Raw genomic sequence first — 17,197 nt, forward strand, 5'->3', positions numbered from 1 at the left:
GCACCTGTCAGTGTCTTGATTTTTTTTTTCTTATCTGGTTCTTGATAGGAACTAGCTTTTGTTCCTGTCTGACATCTCATATTTTCCCAGCTGAGGTGAACAGAAAATTTCATCTTTACAGAAACCATGTTGATATTGTATTATTAGAAGTGAAGTTGGTCCAGTGTTAAATTACTATGAAGTGTCTGCTTAGAGGACTAATCAGCTTCCTTGTCCTGTCCTTCCTATGATACATTGTCTATACAGTATTATTCATTATCACAAAAGTCTTGGGACATATGAATAGATAATTGAATGTAGCTTGAATGATTATAATCGAGGAATCAGTTTATCAGATATCAGATCAATGTTCCTTTCTAATTTCAAAATTCGAAGCCTGATACAGCTGGCTGTAGTTCATTCTAATACTGAGCCTCTGCATTACCATTTTGGACATCAGAGATGAATACGGTCCACTTTGAAATAATGGAAGGCTTTTGTTTTCATTTCATGTTTTTGTTTTCAGAATTGTCAGAAGATCGGATTAGCTGGGATGCGAGTGAAACAAAATGCTTGCTGAATACAACATCCTGTAATGCCACCTACAGGCAAAATACGCCCATTGTCTTTGAAAGCCATAAAAGATCACATGACAGTAGTGGCTAGGAGTCCAAAATCTGTTGCAGGTTCCCTCTGACTTCATGTTACCTGAAGCTGGGATATCACTGTTAACAGCAGGAGAGGGCAGAAATAAGGAGTAGGAATTGTAACAAGTTGACAAGTGAAAGATTGTCATCAGAGCTGAGTTCAAGTGTTTTAAGTTATCAATTTTTCCGGGAAGTTCAAAGCCTTAAATCTTACAAACAAGCACCCGGTGTTCGTAAGTACTGGCAGATGCTAATAAAACAGCAATAAATATGTAAAATCAACAGAAAGTTGTAGACATTTCCTTAAAAAGCTTCCATACGGCCTTTCCTAAGAGTATACTGGAGCTGATGTTTTTGCCATTTCTGGGTAATGAATATGGGTAATATAAACTATTTTACTTTGAATTAGAGAAATAAGTTCAGGAGTTCAGAGAAAGTTATCTGAGACTTACCGCAGATGGCCGTAGTTGTTATTTCATGGTTTCTTGACACCAGTGGTAGCTGCCAGTCAGTGCAGCCCACTGCCTCTATTGTAATCCATGTCGATGCTTATTAAAATAAGTAAAGACATAGATCAGAGATGTGTGGTAAACGTGAAGTACTGCATTCAGCCAGTCAAATGTCATCAATTACATATGAAAGTTTACAAATGAGAAGAGGTCATTCAACCTGTCTTACTTGTTTAGTTGCGTTGCTTGCAGCTGGATCAATTAAGCTACTAGCAACAAGATCTTTAGGGAAGTGTTATTTCCTGAGTAGTTCAAATCGAACTGTTATAAACCATCCTTTTGCCTTTGGCTAAGTCTTCATTCCCAGAGTCCCACCACCAGAGTGCGGTCTGCTGACGTGGTCCATATTCCTAAACCAGATTAGGATTGACCAGCAAATATGTAGAATTACCTTCAACACTATTCCAGCTGTTAGGCAGAGGTCAAACGCAGAGAGGAGGAGTGCGGAGAAGAGGCAAAGTGTCAGATTAAACAGGAGGTGTCTATTTAGTTAAATAAAAGAGTAATAAAAGCTGCATTATTCCCCAATCTTTTCTGACAGGAGTTGTTAGCCAGGCCCCAAACTAATCCATAAAATGTGCATTAAGAGGCCTTTGGGTAGGAGTCAGGTTACTGCTAGGCCAGGAGCCTAAGTGGTTTTGGTACCAGAGAGTGGGGTTTAAAGTCAAGGCGGATCTATAGAAATTGCCTTTGGAGGTCAAAGCTCCATCTGATGGGGGAGTATAGAGTGTGGCGCCATTATTGCCAGTTTACAAACATCTTCACAGACTGATCAATAGGACAGGCCTTTCCTACCTTGTTCTGCAATTCCTCTATTACATTGCCTGTCTGTTCCAATGGTAATTTACACCTTCATGTGGGAATTTTACTTCAAAACCCCTTTCTCATCCCTGCCTGGCACTCAGGATATTGCTGGTATACAACTCATTCAATTAGCAGGTCTCTTCCGCCATTGTTTTTTTACACTATTGATCTACCAGCGTGGCAAGCACGAAGGATCTGGTCTGAGACTGTGGAACAGGACTAGAAGAGGTAAAGTGCGTGCCAAATGTTATTAGGCATGTACTCCCCTCTTCATCTGGACATCTCTCAAAACCCTTCCTGTGTATTTTTGGTCAACTGAAAAACCAATTCAGTATACTTCTTAAAGCTTCCTATGGAAAAGTAAAATGAAAGATGTTTTGCATGTTGTAAATGCTAAACAGTAGCTTACACCTCATCCTTCACCCCACATCTCCCTACACACACAGAGCGTAGTCCATGAATTGTTAATAAAGGAGCAACACTGTTAATAGGCTTGAAAATAAAAAAAGTATTGAAAGTATTGAGAAAATGCTAATGTGTTATAGACAGTGTCAAGAGGCCCATTTATCAAAGGAAATGATTTACAAATCCATATCCAATTAACAAGAATGAATGAGTGAGGGTGGGGAAGGTCAGAGCCTAGCTTTCTTGTGGGAAAAAGGAAGGCTCCCCATTAGGCAAAGGCACTTAATTAAAAAGATCTATCCTTCTAACATGTCTGAGCGCACTCCTATGAGGAAGCTAGCAGGTTTAGAGGGAGGAGGTGTCATCAGCTGATTTGCTTCTAGATGGTGCCAAATGCGAACATCTATCACTACTTTATCTGGCTGAGGCTTTTACCCAAAGCAACTTACATTGCCACCCATTTATCTAGCTGCGGATTTTATTGGAACAATTTGTGGTAAAGTCCCTTGCTCAACTCAGGGGTGTCCTGGGCAATTCAGACCCACTCGTCCCTGGTGGCACTGGGCTGCACCACTGGGGCACCTCCAGTCACAGAAGTTTTAAACCATGGGCCTAGAAACATCTTGACATCTTGATGTTCACCCTGCTCTTTGGCTCAGCCATTTGCGACACAGCCCATCAATTTACATTTTTACACCCACTTTAAAAAAGAAATACAGGGAAACGGGGGGAAAAGGAAAACCATACCCAAACAAGAATTTACACTGTGATGAAAAGGGAAACAGCCTCAATGGATCTGTGTAAACACCCTGGACTTGGGTTGCTTGGCGTTATTATATACCGCTTCATCCAAATGTTATATTTCTAACGGTCAGTTTTGTGTACTTGAACGTGCTGTAGGGACATCTCCAGAAAACTGTATATAGAGAACTGTGATTCTCAAATTCCTAGCCAAGAAACCAGAAGTTGTCCTCAGTCTAGTGTAGTTCCTCTATGGTTGAAGAAATTGGTGAAAATGCAGTTTAGTTTTTAAATGGAAGAGTATCTTGAGCTGTTCTTGGATAAGAGCCTTCGCTCCGTTAAAACCTTAAATATGTAAAGGAGTTAAAAAAAAGTAATTTGCTTTTTTCCCCTTAATTAGAACTAAACAAAAGCTGTGAACAGAGCTCAGCATTTTAACAAATGCAGTTGTCAATGCTCAAGAGTCCCGTCTTCATGTTAATCCCATAATTACATTGTTCCCAGATTGCTTTCATATCTATAGTTGCCTAAGAAGCTGGAGAATGACATTCTGTGGATTTAGAGTGGGGATGTTTTCAATAACAAGACAAAGTAAAATAGCTTTTGTGTATATTCATGAAAGGGATTACTGTCAGTTCTGGTAAGAGTGATGAAACATTGAGCAAAGAACTTGTTTTACTTAAGTAACCAAACACTGGGGTTTCAGTGTGCACTGCTGTTAAATTAATCTCTTGAAGGTACGACTGATACTTGCTTTCTCCTTCCAACGGTTAGGATAATAACATTTTCAATTGACCAATTTTAGGGAATTTTTTAATCTTCTCTCACCCCCAATGGCACTCACCAGCTGGGATTCAAACCTCTGAGCTGCAGTTTGTCCAATTTGCAAGGACAAGGATATGGTGTCCTTTTACATTGGCACCATGCGTTAATGTATGTATCTGTTACTGGCTTCACACCAAAAACTTCACTTTTTTTTGCTTCTAAACCGCATCAGCCATCTCTGGGTCAGGAAAACCAGCACAATTTAAACAGCTTGTGGCTGAGGCTCGTGGAGGCAGAAATTTAATACGCTGTCGGTAGACATTTTCATCGGCAGGGTGCAGAAGAAAAGAGTGGATTGGTAGGAGAGGGCCAGCACTCCATACACATTACGTCGCAGCAGAATTCTCCCAGCTCTAAGAGGGTAACAAAGAGGCAGCAGGGAATGTAATGTCCCTAAAGTCAAAACAAGAACTTGGCCGAAAAGGACAATAAGGATTTTTTAAATAATTATTTAAATATATAGCATATCTGTGCTTATGAAAGCAATTGCAGAGAAAAATGTCCACATGTATATGCATATGATCTAGCAGTGGTACGGTTCTTAAGAATTTGGGTCACAGGTCATCAGTAGCTTGGTTATGCATCAAACTGCATCACCACAGAGCGAGGTCCATTTTCATACACATAATGTGATTTCTGTGCACTACCTCCACTTATCAACAGGGATCACTGTGGTCACAATTCCTTGTTTGCAAGCATAGCACATTAACAGACGGCTAATTCCAGGGAGCGTTGACTCATTGTAATATAATCCATCTGTAACCCCTCATGGATTTTCTGTAGGGTTATGTGCTCGTGCTCTTTGTTTTGAATTGTCCACAAAATAGATCTCTTTGACTAGCTGGGCTATAATTACCTCTTATTGTGTAAGAGAGCAGACAGATCTGGGGTACTAATACTAGGTTAGGCTGCTAGAAGGTGGCATAGGAACAGCCCAGAGACTGAGAGAAAAGCTTTTCAGTTCTTCGCAAGGTTAGCAGAGAAATCATCCTCAGCTGTTTGCAAGCAGATTTCTATTTCTAAACGAGACTAACACCCCAACAGAGATTGCGTCCTCGGAGTTCGGAATAGGCCGATCAAGTCTTGTGGTAAGACGATATGCTAGTTAAACAGTACAGCCTTGAGAGGAGTCAGGTTGAAATCAACAAGGTTTAGAAAACCATGACTTACTGAATCCTGCTGAGTCAGGGGCACTGATATCGAGGGTTTGATGTCCCGGGTGGCATGGTGGCACAGTGTTTAGCATTATCTCGCAGTGCTGGGAGTTTGGGTTTAATTCTTGGGGTGCTGCCTGTGTGAAGTTTGTATGCTCTCCCCGTGTGCTATCTTTGTGGTTTTTCTCCAAGTGCTTCATTTACTTCCCACAGTCCAAAGACATGTTAATAGGTTCATTGGATTCTGGGAAAACTGGCCCTGGTGCGTGTGCGAGTGAGTGTGTGTGTCCTGTGATGGACTGTCATCCCGTCCAGAGTGTACCCCAAATTGTGCACATTGCTTACTGGGATAGGCTCCCGCTGATCTGAGACATTTAACAAAGATTTCAGGGGGGGGGCGGCAGGGGATGGAAAAGGCCTGAAGGTTATTGTCCATAATATTGTATAGAAGATTAAAAACATCAGGTCTGGTCCGGCCGCAGATCACTTCCACACTAAACAGGGGGATTTATGGGACTTAAGAGTGTATGTCCTTCACTCCGCGCTACCAGAGCTGGGGGATCTGCTACGCGGTGTTAAAACAAAATATTTCATCTTTTCATTACAAAGAAAGCTAGTAAGCACCTCAGCTAGACTTTGCCGATTTTGATTTTTAATCTGCAGGGGTGAAGGGATTACCAGCTGTCGAACCTGAGACGAGAGCGTGTGGGGGCTTCCCACACAGAAATTAGCAGCTAAAAACAATCACTTGAAATGAAATCTGAGAAGCGGGTGCTTTACCGTGTCGTTTTTTAAAAGTTTTTCATTTATTCTAACATTACAAGGGGAGGGGATTGACTAATCGGCTTTTTGTGCTCCGGTGTACAGTATGTTTATTTTAGTCAGTCTTCATTTATTAGAAGTCTTAGTTTGTCCGTACTATGGATCCCTTTAGTTTTGAAACATGTAGCTACAGGGTGGTGAGGAGATCAGTGATGTTGGCTCACAGCTCATGGGTTCTGGGTGTGGTTTCTGTCTTGAGCATCTTTTAGGTGGAGTTTTCTCCTGTTTCTTTGTGGTCCATGGATCTAAAGACCTTTCATCTAGATCAGCTGGCATTTCCAAATCACCCCTGGGATGTGTGTGACCTGCAATGGACAGATGTATCCCGGATGCTGCTCTCACTTGCAGAGAGTGACCCGTTATTAGACGGAGCACTTACAGAAAACGAATGGATGTGAGATATTATGGAACCAAAACTGGCTTCAGAACTCACATCTTTTTCTTGTAAGTGCTGCTAGTAGTAATAGAATTTGCAGTGGCAGTAATTAGTTGTTTGCATTTTTTACAGCGCCTATCAACCCATAGGATCACAAACAATTTCACATACAGTGCCTTGTATACAGTAAGTATTCAGACCATTTAAAAGCTTTCAGATGATCCTCGCACATCTTTTTCCAAACAGTATTTTTCTAACAAGCTCACATGCTCAGACAGAAATGTTCTAAAGAGTTATTTGTCAGAAGATATCTTCAGAAAGTCAAAAACTGAGAAAAAAAACCTGCTTGCATCACTCTGCAGCTCTGTGTTCTGGTAGCGCTCAGTTTACACAGGTGAAAGAAATTGCCTTAACGAGGATATAAGTGCCTTACCATCAGCCTCTGCCTGTGCACCATTGAAGTGACTGCCCCATCGACTGGATAATCACTCCTTTTAAAGGGTCTGAATGTAGGAAGGGACATACTTCATTTACTACTCGAGTTTATCCTCTGTCTAGTTCTAGATCTCTGTCACCCACCTGTAACCTTACAACACAGCAGATTGGTTAAAAAAGAAATTACTTCCCCAATAGCATTAAAGGACAACATTAGGAAGGCTTGATTATGGAAACCAGAGTGGAATTTGGCCACGACACTGGACTCAATGCTGCTTCTTTCCCCAGAAGAGCCCTGGGATCTTTAATGACCCTCCCCTGAAAGGAGTGCCGTGTCCATGACCACCATACAGAGTAAGTGGATTAGAAATTCAAATTCAAGCTCAGAGCTAAGAGCGTCTCCTATTGATCCGCCAGCAACCCGGCTTTCCCTGGTAGGCTTAAATATTCCAAATAGTCATGAATGGATCGTGTTTTTCATTTATTAGTTTGTATCTGACTGTGTAATGTATAATAAATGGGTATGAGTGCTGGGCAGAATCTGGTAACTTCCTTTAAAAGGTCCTTGTATTTAGTAACTACTGCTTCCTGTTTGTCATCTTCAAGCACACTGTATCGATCCCTATCATACCTTTCTCGGATCGTTTAAATCCGTGTTCCCATTCTTGTTCCCGACGAGAAGGAGCAGATAATGGTTTAAAAGGCGTTTTTATTTCGTAGTACACCTGTCATCTTAATCTAAACCACTGTATATCAGTGACTGGTGCATTCTGATATTATTAAGGCAGGTATCATGTGATCAACTTTGCCTGTGGAAAGAAGTTCACACTTTAAAGCCGATGTAGTGTAGGACGAGAAATAAAGGGTATGGGCTTAAATGTTCTCCTTGATTATTTCACAGCATGTGACAAAGGTAAATTCAGTCATGCAGGATATTTAATGTTGACTGTGGAGCCTCGCCGATTAACCAGTTCTGTAGCAATGAACAGGAGCCGTTTTCCGATCTTAACACAGAATAGCAAAGGTTTTCCACAAGAGGGAGACAAACGCCACCATATGTCAAATAAAGTTGGGTGTTGTAGTGAAAATGTGATGAATGCCTATCGTTTATGATTTTGAACAATATTTTAAAAAAAAGCTGTACTGCCATATTCAGTTAAATGTATTTTCTGCTTGATTTATTTTAGCAGCTCTTAAAAACACCCTATGGCATTTCTTGGACCTATTTGTGGAATCGATTGATGCTGAAGTAAATGCATTCTTATGTGTAGGAGTAATGATGGGGAAAAGTTATCTATTGAGAACACTTAACAATGTGTATAGAACAGCTTCCTCATCTAAATTTCTATCTCATACCTACTGTATCCCTTTTATTATACTTGCTTGTGTTTTGTAGCATGTAATAATGCTGTAAAATGCAATCTAGTACAAATCAAAAGTCTCATGTCGGAATTGGACTGATTATTTTCTCGGGGAGAAGCAGCAAACTGCTGAAAGTATTGGGTTATAGAAGGGTCTTTAATCTCTTTGTGTTCTCATATTGTATGTTAGGCTAATGAAAGATACTGGTCCTTTACTGATGCATAAGTATTGAATAGGTTTTTATCAGCCTTTCAGTATTACAGTCAGCATTTTGTTGACTCAGAATAAGACCCATTCTTAATAAATATCTTGATTTTTTTTTTCTTTGCTTAACACAGAAACGGGAACCAAGAAAATGTTAAAAAGAAAAACAAATGTTACACATATTGTAACCTGGGAATCGAATGCTCTGCCATACTGTTTGGTAAAATATTTTGATATTAATAAGAAGAATGGAGAGAGAGAAAGGCACACAATGGGTTTGCTCTCAGAGTGCTTGTAATATGCTGTGACAAGAAGAAATCTGGAGGACTGCAGAGTTTTGTCATCTTGCCCATTATGCCCATTCATTTTAAATTGCTTTGATGTTGGAACATTCCTGAAGTTTCCTTATCAAGTCATAACCAATGATCGTTCCACTCAACCCACGCTCTCTTAATTCAGAAATCCATGCCGACAGGCTCATTGGTGCCTCCTGGGAAATTGCGATACTTGTAGTTTACATTTCTCTTTATCTTCCAAGAACTGTCATGCAGTTCTCCAGTACCCTCCACACAGTTTACGAGATCAAACTCACAGATCCTCACTTACTGCACTTCTAGATCAGCAACCTGTTCTGTTCTGTAGCATTGACATTTTTAATAGAATGGATGAAAGCAAAAGTAGGAGCAGCAGTTATGTACGTAGTGTTGTCATTAGCTGTAGTACGTATAATTGTATTAATGCTGCTAACTTAATAACTGAAACTACAGATAAAATAAGAGGTTTATGAAGCTTAACATGGATTACATGTTATTATAGACCCATGAAAATGCTTATGTTTTTCAGTGTACAGCATATAGTTTTTTAACGATAAAGATGTGACGCATATCTAGCAAGCAATTTGGTACCACCTGACCAAGAGACTCCTATACCATAATTGTGTGTTCCTCAAAATAAAAAAAAACGTACACAAGTGTAAATCGGAGAGAAAGACATCTTTCAAAAAGAAAGCTTGCTATGCTGCAGGTATTCTGAACTTCAGCTGCTTTGTGTAAATGTCTGAAATTTGCAGCTGTGCATTTACCTTTCTTTAAACCTCTACCGTATGAAGTAAAGGATGTCAGGTTTCATTCCACTTTTGGGAATTATCAGGAGACCAGACCCTATTAGCAAATGGGAAAAATAGTAGGCATCAGAAGCAGAAACGGTAAGACCACCAGGTTTTCATGGAGTCATAGCCCTGCACGTGTAGAAGCCTTTGTAAAGGAGTTCAAAACCTTATCTCCCCTGGGCAGGACAGATGGGGATATCGCCACCAGAGTTTCTTCAAAGTAATGAGCATATCTGTGCACACAGAGGACAAGGAAAGATCCAGCTGGAACCCACTAATCTCTTAACAATGGCTAAAAATGTAAAATATATCCAATTGAATATTACAAAAAAAATTCTTCTCATTGAAAAAGATAAATCACCAAAGCTTTAGAAAGAGTGGATGCATCCATTCAAACTATTTATAACCCTTTGTCACTCCTACATTGGTACAAAGGTGAGAGCTGTGAGACAGCAGCTTTAGAGTCCTGGTTTCAGCTCCAGCCTGGAGCACTGTCTGTGTGGAATTTGCATGTTCTCCCTGGGTTGGTGTGTTTGCATCTCATGAGGTGCTCCATTTTACGACCACCTTTCAAAGACGCTCTGGCTCCATTAATGGGTGTTTTGAAAATTGTCCTTCTGCGCTTGTGTGTGTCCTCTGTGATGAACAGGTTTCTTGACTAGGGCATAGTCCCACCTTGTGCTTCCTGTTGAACCCAGATCACGGTGAGCTGCTTTCTGATAATGAACGGATCCTCCTGTGACCCAATGGACTCCTGAACCCACAAATAGAAAATTAACTGTTCTCTATGTAAAGACAAATTCTGTTTAATAGAAGATCATGGGATGCATGGTGTTAATGGTCACATAGCTCAAATTTCACTTCAGGCAGAGTGATTTTTCTCAGACTATTGTCAAGTACTATCTGTAAAGATTGCCTACAAGTGAAGGGGTCAGTAGAATCCAGTGTCGGAGCCTGAAGTATTCTCTTATTCCCTGGAGACCAGGCTGGGACAGGTTTTGGAAAACTGAAACAAATTGTGAAAATAACCTTCCATGCACATTAGCCAGGAGGTTTTTATGAGTTGTGAAAAACAGAAAAATACCACCCCTTCTCTTTTACCAGTGCCCCCAGTGAAGGCTGAAGTATGTTTAAAATAGCCCCCATCAATCACCACGATGTCTGCAGTCCTCAAGCACTCAAGCAGAAAAGGAGCAATCACTAACGCCACAGACAAGAGAAGTCTTTGACTTCCAAAAAATGGAGATGCTCCTGCAATTATAAGATATTTCATCTTCCCTTTCTTGTGCACAATGAACAAGGCATCTTTGTTGGTGTAGGATAATACTGTCAGGAGATTTCATATTGCAGGGAACCTCTTGTGAAAACCTGTAAGCATCATCCTATTTATCTTGAAACGGGGATGACAACTGGAAGATGGGGGGGGCTTTTTCTCAAGGGACCTCACATCATGTGCTGTGTTGGCACGTCCTGGGTCTGAGGTGGCTCGGCTCTTGCAGGGACCTGTCCAAAAGTGTATCATGGCAAACTGTAGTATACTCTACCGCAGTCGTGCTCAAGCATGGAGAGCTTCGCTTATCCAAGTTGCAAACTGTGGGAAAACATCTGAGTTTGAGGTCATGCAAAACAGTGTTGAATTTCCCTTACCATGTGCATTGAAATGAAATATCTTCTGCTTTTTTTTTCCCTTTCATCTCTGTGAATTGCTGCTGAAAAGAGAGAGGGAGCAGCAGGAAGCATGTGATGCAAATTTGAATTTTTTTGAGTATATTCACTTGTACTATGGGAATGTTTCATAGTTCTGGGACAGGGAGATAAAGATTTTTTTTTATGACCTCACCATAGATGTATAAAATTCTAATAAAATGCTGCAATAATTTAAGCTGTGGTACAGTATGCCCTTCACAGACTCTGCAGAGTAAAAACAAAATCATTTGTATGTTCTGGTTATTGTTATAGAAGCTTTGCCCTAATGCATGTACTGTAACTCACCACATAAGTCCGAACATATTCTTTTTTTTTTAAATTATTTTCATAACTGATGCCCTAATGAGCAGTAATATTTATCTGGTGCCTTTATCTAAGATGGTTTACATTCAAACCAATGTACCCCAAAATCCCACAATTTACAGTAAAACTTGCTCCTCTCTAATTCCAGTACTGTACTAGTTTTCTTTCATTGTACTCAAGCGTCTGCTCATACATAGTTTGCTTAGGCATTCCCCTAATGCAGACACTGATCTCTGACGTTAAATACTTAAATGTTAGCAGGTTTACTGGACAGTGTAGAACAGGGTAAGAAAACAAGAATAGTGAAAAACCAATTGGGTACAACATGCAACAAAAGGCAATCACTTGACTTATACACGTGCAAACAGGTATACAATTAAAGACCTTTAATAAAAGGGAAGCACTATAAAAGTATTTTTTAAGACTGAAGTGAATTTGTGTAAAATGAGCCTCTAAGCCACTCCTGTTTAAAGAATCCCATATATGGACAGTACATGCACAAGCACCACAATTAAATCACCCACCACAAACTGCAGCAAACAGGAACAAGACACAAGTGTCGCAGAGCTAAGAGTGAGCAGTGCCACTCGGTGGATACAAATATGGCTGTTTAGTAGGCAAAGGACTGAAGAAGTGTCACATTCGTTTTTTTTTCCTTGATAAAAGAAGTTTTAAATACTTTGTGCCTGCAAAAACCTTGTTGCCTTGTAAACAAATGGAAAAAGATACAGCAGCTCTGATCCCTGATTGTGCATTCTCTCCCCAGAACAGTCCTGAGGATCATTCCTCTTTCAAGCTGTAGTCCTGTGTATTGGACAAAGGAAGCAGAGAGAGCAAAGGACAGCTCTTGTGAAAACAAGCAGATCAACTGTCTTAATTCTCATCTGATCACATCCACACAACAATACAAATTGTATCATTGTTTTCTGATCTAGCTTGTTTATGATGTATAGCACTTTTCCCTGAAATTTTACTTGGGAGGGGGTGAATTATAGAGCCACCATCCTTTTTTTTCCTGTGCTTTCTGTGACAAGCAGGTAGAGCAGAATATTGTCTTCTGTTTTTTTTTTTCCTCTATACTCCATTTATTTGAACAATGGCATATACTTTTAATGCACTGAACCCTTTTAGATTCTGCATTCTCCCCTAGTAAAGATACAGCTCTTTTGACGGGTAAATGAACAATGCCAATGAATGCACGCTGAATCAGTGACCAGAGGGCACAGCCGGAGCCACACAGCTGCAACTGGATCCGTTTTGCCAGTGTCATTTTATTTTAGATTTCATTAAAGACGATTTTGCGCTCATCAAAGGCGAGGAACAATAGCAGCAGCAACATGAAGGAGTGGTTCCAACATACCTGTTTAAAGTGTCTCAATCATACCAAATGTGTGGCTATTATTAAGAACTAGGTTTGCGTAAAGGGTTTCTGATATGGACAGGTGAGGGACAGAATGAGACCACGAAGCTGGTTGTATTTTAAAACCAGATAGCCAGTGGGGACAGACATTTGTAGAAGTGAATTAGAATCCAGTTGTTTCCCCCTCATGTTGAGAAGCAGCCCATCAGGCACAAACCTGCAAGAGTAAAGATTGTTGAGGACAGTAGAACTCTGAGAATGGACTGATGCAGTATCGTGAGCAGCTGGACAGTCTTTGTAGCTGGTCTTTCTGGACTCCAGGTGTATCTGTCTTCCTGGCACCACTTTCCATTCTGTATAAGGTGATGCCAAAGCTCAATGACTGCTACAGTGGCCAGGTGTGGGCATTGGAGCTATCTGCTTGACGCTCCAGGGACCTTCATGACAAAATTACTTCAAAACACTTGCAAGAAACTCCAAGTGGTGGGGAAAATCTCTATAAATCTAAGCAATGGTCATTTTAAAGTCTTGTTCTGCTTACAAATGCCTGCATGAGAGCTCTGACAGCTGTAACAACAAATACAATCAAAATGCCCATTGTAATTGTAACATCTAAGCCTTGTAATTACAAGTTAACAGTGGTATTTAAGGAAGTTAATGTGTTTCTTCAAAATAAACAGTTTTAGCACCGTTAAGCTCATGTTGTTTTTTTTTGTTGGAGAGACTGTAGAGATCGCAGTGTTTCATTCCATTGTGTAAAGGATTTGTGTATTGACAACCAAGTGCATGTATGTACTCCAGCAGGTAAACTAGGACCAGTCACATCATTGTTTACTCTCTTTCTGAATAGGTATTGCACTAGTCACTGAACCAATGCTGTTTATCAGATGCCTTTACTCAGCAACAAGGATTTTCAGTATCCATAATCATTAATTCATGGAATTAAAAGCATTTAAAAAAGAAAATAAAGCAGAACATTGTCCTAATTTAGAGCTACCATCTTTCGCCTGGGCTCACAATCAGATGTGCAACGTGATTGCTCCACAGTAAGGAGGTGGCTCACTACAGATAATCTGCTTATTCTTCATCTGCAAGTAACAGAACATAAGAGGTTACTGTTGAGAGGAGGACATTTGTCCCATCTAACCTGTTTGATAGCCGATTGATACATGAATTACATCCAGTTGGTGTTTGAAAGAAGGCAGGAGAACAAAACTAAGAACAGGAGGGACTTCTTTACCCAAATTTAATATAATAACTTTTAGTTTATGTAGCTCCTTTTAAAGGCATGTTCTCAAAGCTCTTTACAGGAAAAAGTAAAAACAAGACTGGCAACACCAGTGGGGAAAAAATTCAGCACAAAGAAACAGAAGGGTTTAGAATGCAGTTGAAGATACGATAGACACCAATACATCAAAGTCTGTATACAGACTTTACCCGGGCCACACACTGGCCGTGCCAGCACACCGATAGCCATCTCTCACATAAAACAGGCCTCGCACGTCTTACCCTGTTGAGAAACACACTTCTCTACCGTCTGGAAGACGGTACCAGAGCATTCAGGGCCCGGACTACCAGGCTCGGAGACAGTTGTTACCCCTGCACTATCAAAGTATTAAACACCCAGCCTCTCTCACCTACGATTTTTACGGTGCCTTCTCTATCAAAACTCAAACGCACACTGAAGTCTACTTCTACCTCACATGTCATAGACGTTTACTCCCCATACTTTTGTATCCTTTTTTTAACATTCTGTTGAAGTATGATTTTGCACAGCTGTTGTTGTTTTGCACATGGCCTGTTGTCTCCGTCTTTCTTTTCTTGCATAATTGTATGGTTGTTGTTCGTACAACTTACCGTCTGAGAGCTAGCTAAATAGCATTTCGTTATGCCATATACCTGTGTGTGAGTAAAATGACAATGAACTTGAATTAACCTAACTTTTCCTGTCTCTTAACTGAGAGCCAGACGGAATGCTCATTGAAGAATCCTTATCCTATTGTCAAAAGATTGTAGGTTGTGCCGAACTTAAAATATGTTGTCTTGCCTTTAAAGCCTCTGTTGAGGTCACTGCCTCCTGGTCTATTTTTTTATTCTTTCTGCTCATTTTTGCTTGTGCAAAATAAATGCATTTGTTTTCCACTACTTAAAAGTGAGGCTGATTGCCTCAATGGTCCGTATCTACGATTTCTTCATTTCCCTTTTCCCTTCCTTCATATTGATCGCCGTGTGACTAAAGCGGTTTGCCTTCTCAAGTGTCCCTGGAAAAACAAAATTTTAAACGGTAACAGAAGAATCCAGTAGAGGGCGCTAGACAACCACATAATTAAATAGTTTAAATTTATGCTCTTATAATCTATGGATTATCTATCCTGCAAGATTTTAGCTATTATGACTGCAGTAGTACAAAAATGACCTTGTGTAACACGTTGAGTAAGATTAGGTAAATATTACAATGACAGAGGTCTGATTTTTTTAAGCATATCCTGTATCTAGTATTTGTAATCCTTGTTTACATTGTTTGGATGAGTTACTGAAGAATTTGCAAACTTCACACTTTTTACATTGTGTATTGTCCTTTTAAACTGCTCTTCCTCCAAGAATGAGTGGACAGGTGTAGGTGATGCATATTATAAGCAATTAATAACATTACTTGCATTTGATATAGTGCCGAGCAGGTATTGCCAGCAGTGTTCTTGCTAAAGTTAAAACTTCTCCCTGGGAGAAAGTTACAGATAAAACAAAAAAGTGTTGATGTATTTTTCAGATCTTTACACCAGTGGGCCCCATTTGCGCTCCTTAAAGGATACAGTCCTGGGACACTCGTTAAACATTCAGCTGCTTAAGTGCCATGACTGCTTAAAGCACTTTTAAGTACTGAATAAAAATTAATTCCTGGGAATGGGGTATGGATGTCAGTGCATTCAAATGCCCTCTGCACTATGATATTGGGGAAGACTAAGGCTACTTTTAATGTACTGTACAGGGCTTGATGCATCTGCCCAGAAAGGATAAATAATAAAAGGCACAAATGAAGACTTAATTTCTGTGGTGGTAAGAAAAAGTCTGTATTATTATAAAACAGCTTTGTTTTCATCCATGCCCCCTTGTGAAAGAAAAACGCACTCTAGAGAACCTGAAACAGGAGAGCATCTCTGCCCAGCATGCACCTCTCGTACAATGGCCAAGATACTGTTACCACCTGTTTCACTGGCCAGAGAGAGGCAGCACTGCAGTGCTGTGGGAATACGGCGTTCTTTAGAAAGGAACAGGACAGAGCAGTTGCCGCAGGCTGCAGTGACTGAGACAGAAATCACCTGTGCAAATAGTAAAGACTGCAGGACCGGTTTTAAATCCTCCACCTCTGTTCGCAACCCAACACGGATCATGTTCATCTCGCCTGAAGGAGAGCCTTGGATTCTATTGAAACAACAAATCCTAGAAAGGAGGAGCAGGTCCTGTTTCCAAATAATACACAAGAAACTGAAATGCTATTATGGCAGTTCAAACAGATCTCTGAAACACTTAGAATCAACAAGTGATACTGAAGAACTTCACCCCATTCTTCATTACTATAATTCATAGCTTAAAATTTCTTACCCTCACTGAGAGGCTGTCTTCCAATTCAAATTTATTGATTTATCATATATAAAATATGTAAAAGGCATTGACTATCCTGTTGTCTCATTGGTATCATGGAACCTAAAATCTGTACTGCCGGTGAAGAGGGGCAGTTCTTTGAAAAAGATCCTATCCTGCAAGAGCAAGATAATCGGTTTTCTGATGTCAATATTTTCTAAGCTTTGCAATAATGGCTCTCATATACACACTGCTTCTATCAACATAATCTTTCATGAAATTGTAAGTGAAACGGTATTAAAACTATCCTGCACTAAAAAATGAAAGATTTAGAACATCTAGTAGTAAAAACTTTGAGATTGTCTTCTTTTGGTCCTTTGCTTGGGTGCTTTGTCAAACAGGGGATTTACAATGCAGTTGCTGTTTGTTGACTGCCAACAGGATGTCACAGCAAATGAAAAGGTGCATATCGGTGAGTCATTCATTTTTAAACAGGGTGCCAAAACAAAGAATGACATCAAAAAGAATTCCACTAGGCCTAGAGTTGCAGAATTTTTGTTTTCATTATTACTAAAGTATATAACATAATTTATAGAGGGCTGTCACATAAGCATGCTGTAAATCTCTGGCACACCCACGATAGGCTGTCAGCTGAAAAAAAGTGATTGTTAATGAATATACCTTAGGACAACTTTGAAATCAAAATATCACTTTATCTGTACAAATATCACTCTTTTAATGCTGATTAACTGTGTCTTGGTGCTGTTTTGATGAATTGCTTGTTCATGACCATGGTACATTCGAATGACTGACAGTTCCATAAACACTAAGTCGCCTTATTAGAGAGGATGTTGATTGCACAGGTGATTTTACCTGC

At 40.0% G+C, this 17,197-nt stretch overlaps 1 long non-coding RNA gene across 1 annotated transcript; it reads left to right on the plus strand.

Annotated features, from left to right (window-relative positions):
- Window positions 1–6,806: 6,806 nt before the first annotated feature.
- LOC138241311 (uncharacterized) lies at window positions 6,807–13,436 on the plus strand. Its single transcript, XR_011190539.1, has 2 exons — window positions 6,807–7,051; window positions 12,148–13,436. It is a non-coding gene; the product is annotated as an uncharacterized lncRNA (long non-coding RNA).
- Window positions 13,437–17,197: the final 3,761 nt, after the last annotated feature.

The sequence above is a fragment of the Lepisosteus oculatus genome, chromosome 9 (assembly GCF_040954835.1).
Source record: "Lepisosteus oculatus isolate fLepOcu1 chromosome 9, fLepOcu1.hap2, whole genome shotgun sequence".
In the NCBI taxonomy this organism is placed as follows: Eukaryota; Metazoa; Chordata; class Actinopteri; order Semionotiformes; family Lepisosteidae; genus Lepisosteus; species Lepisosteus oculatus.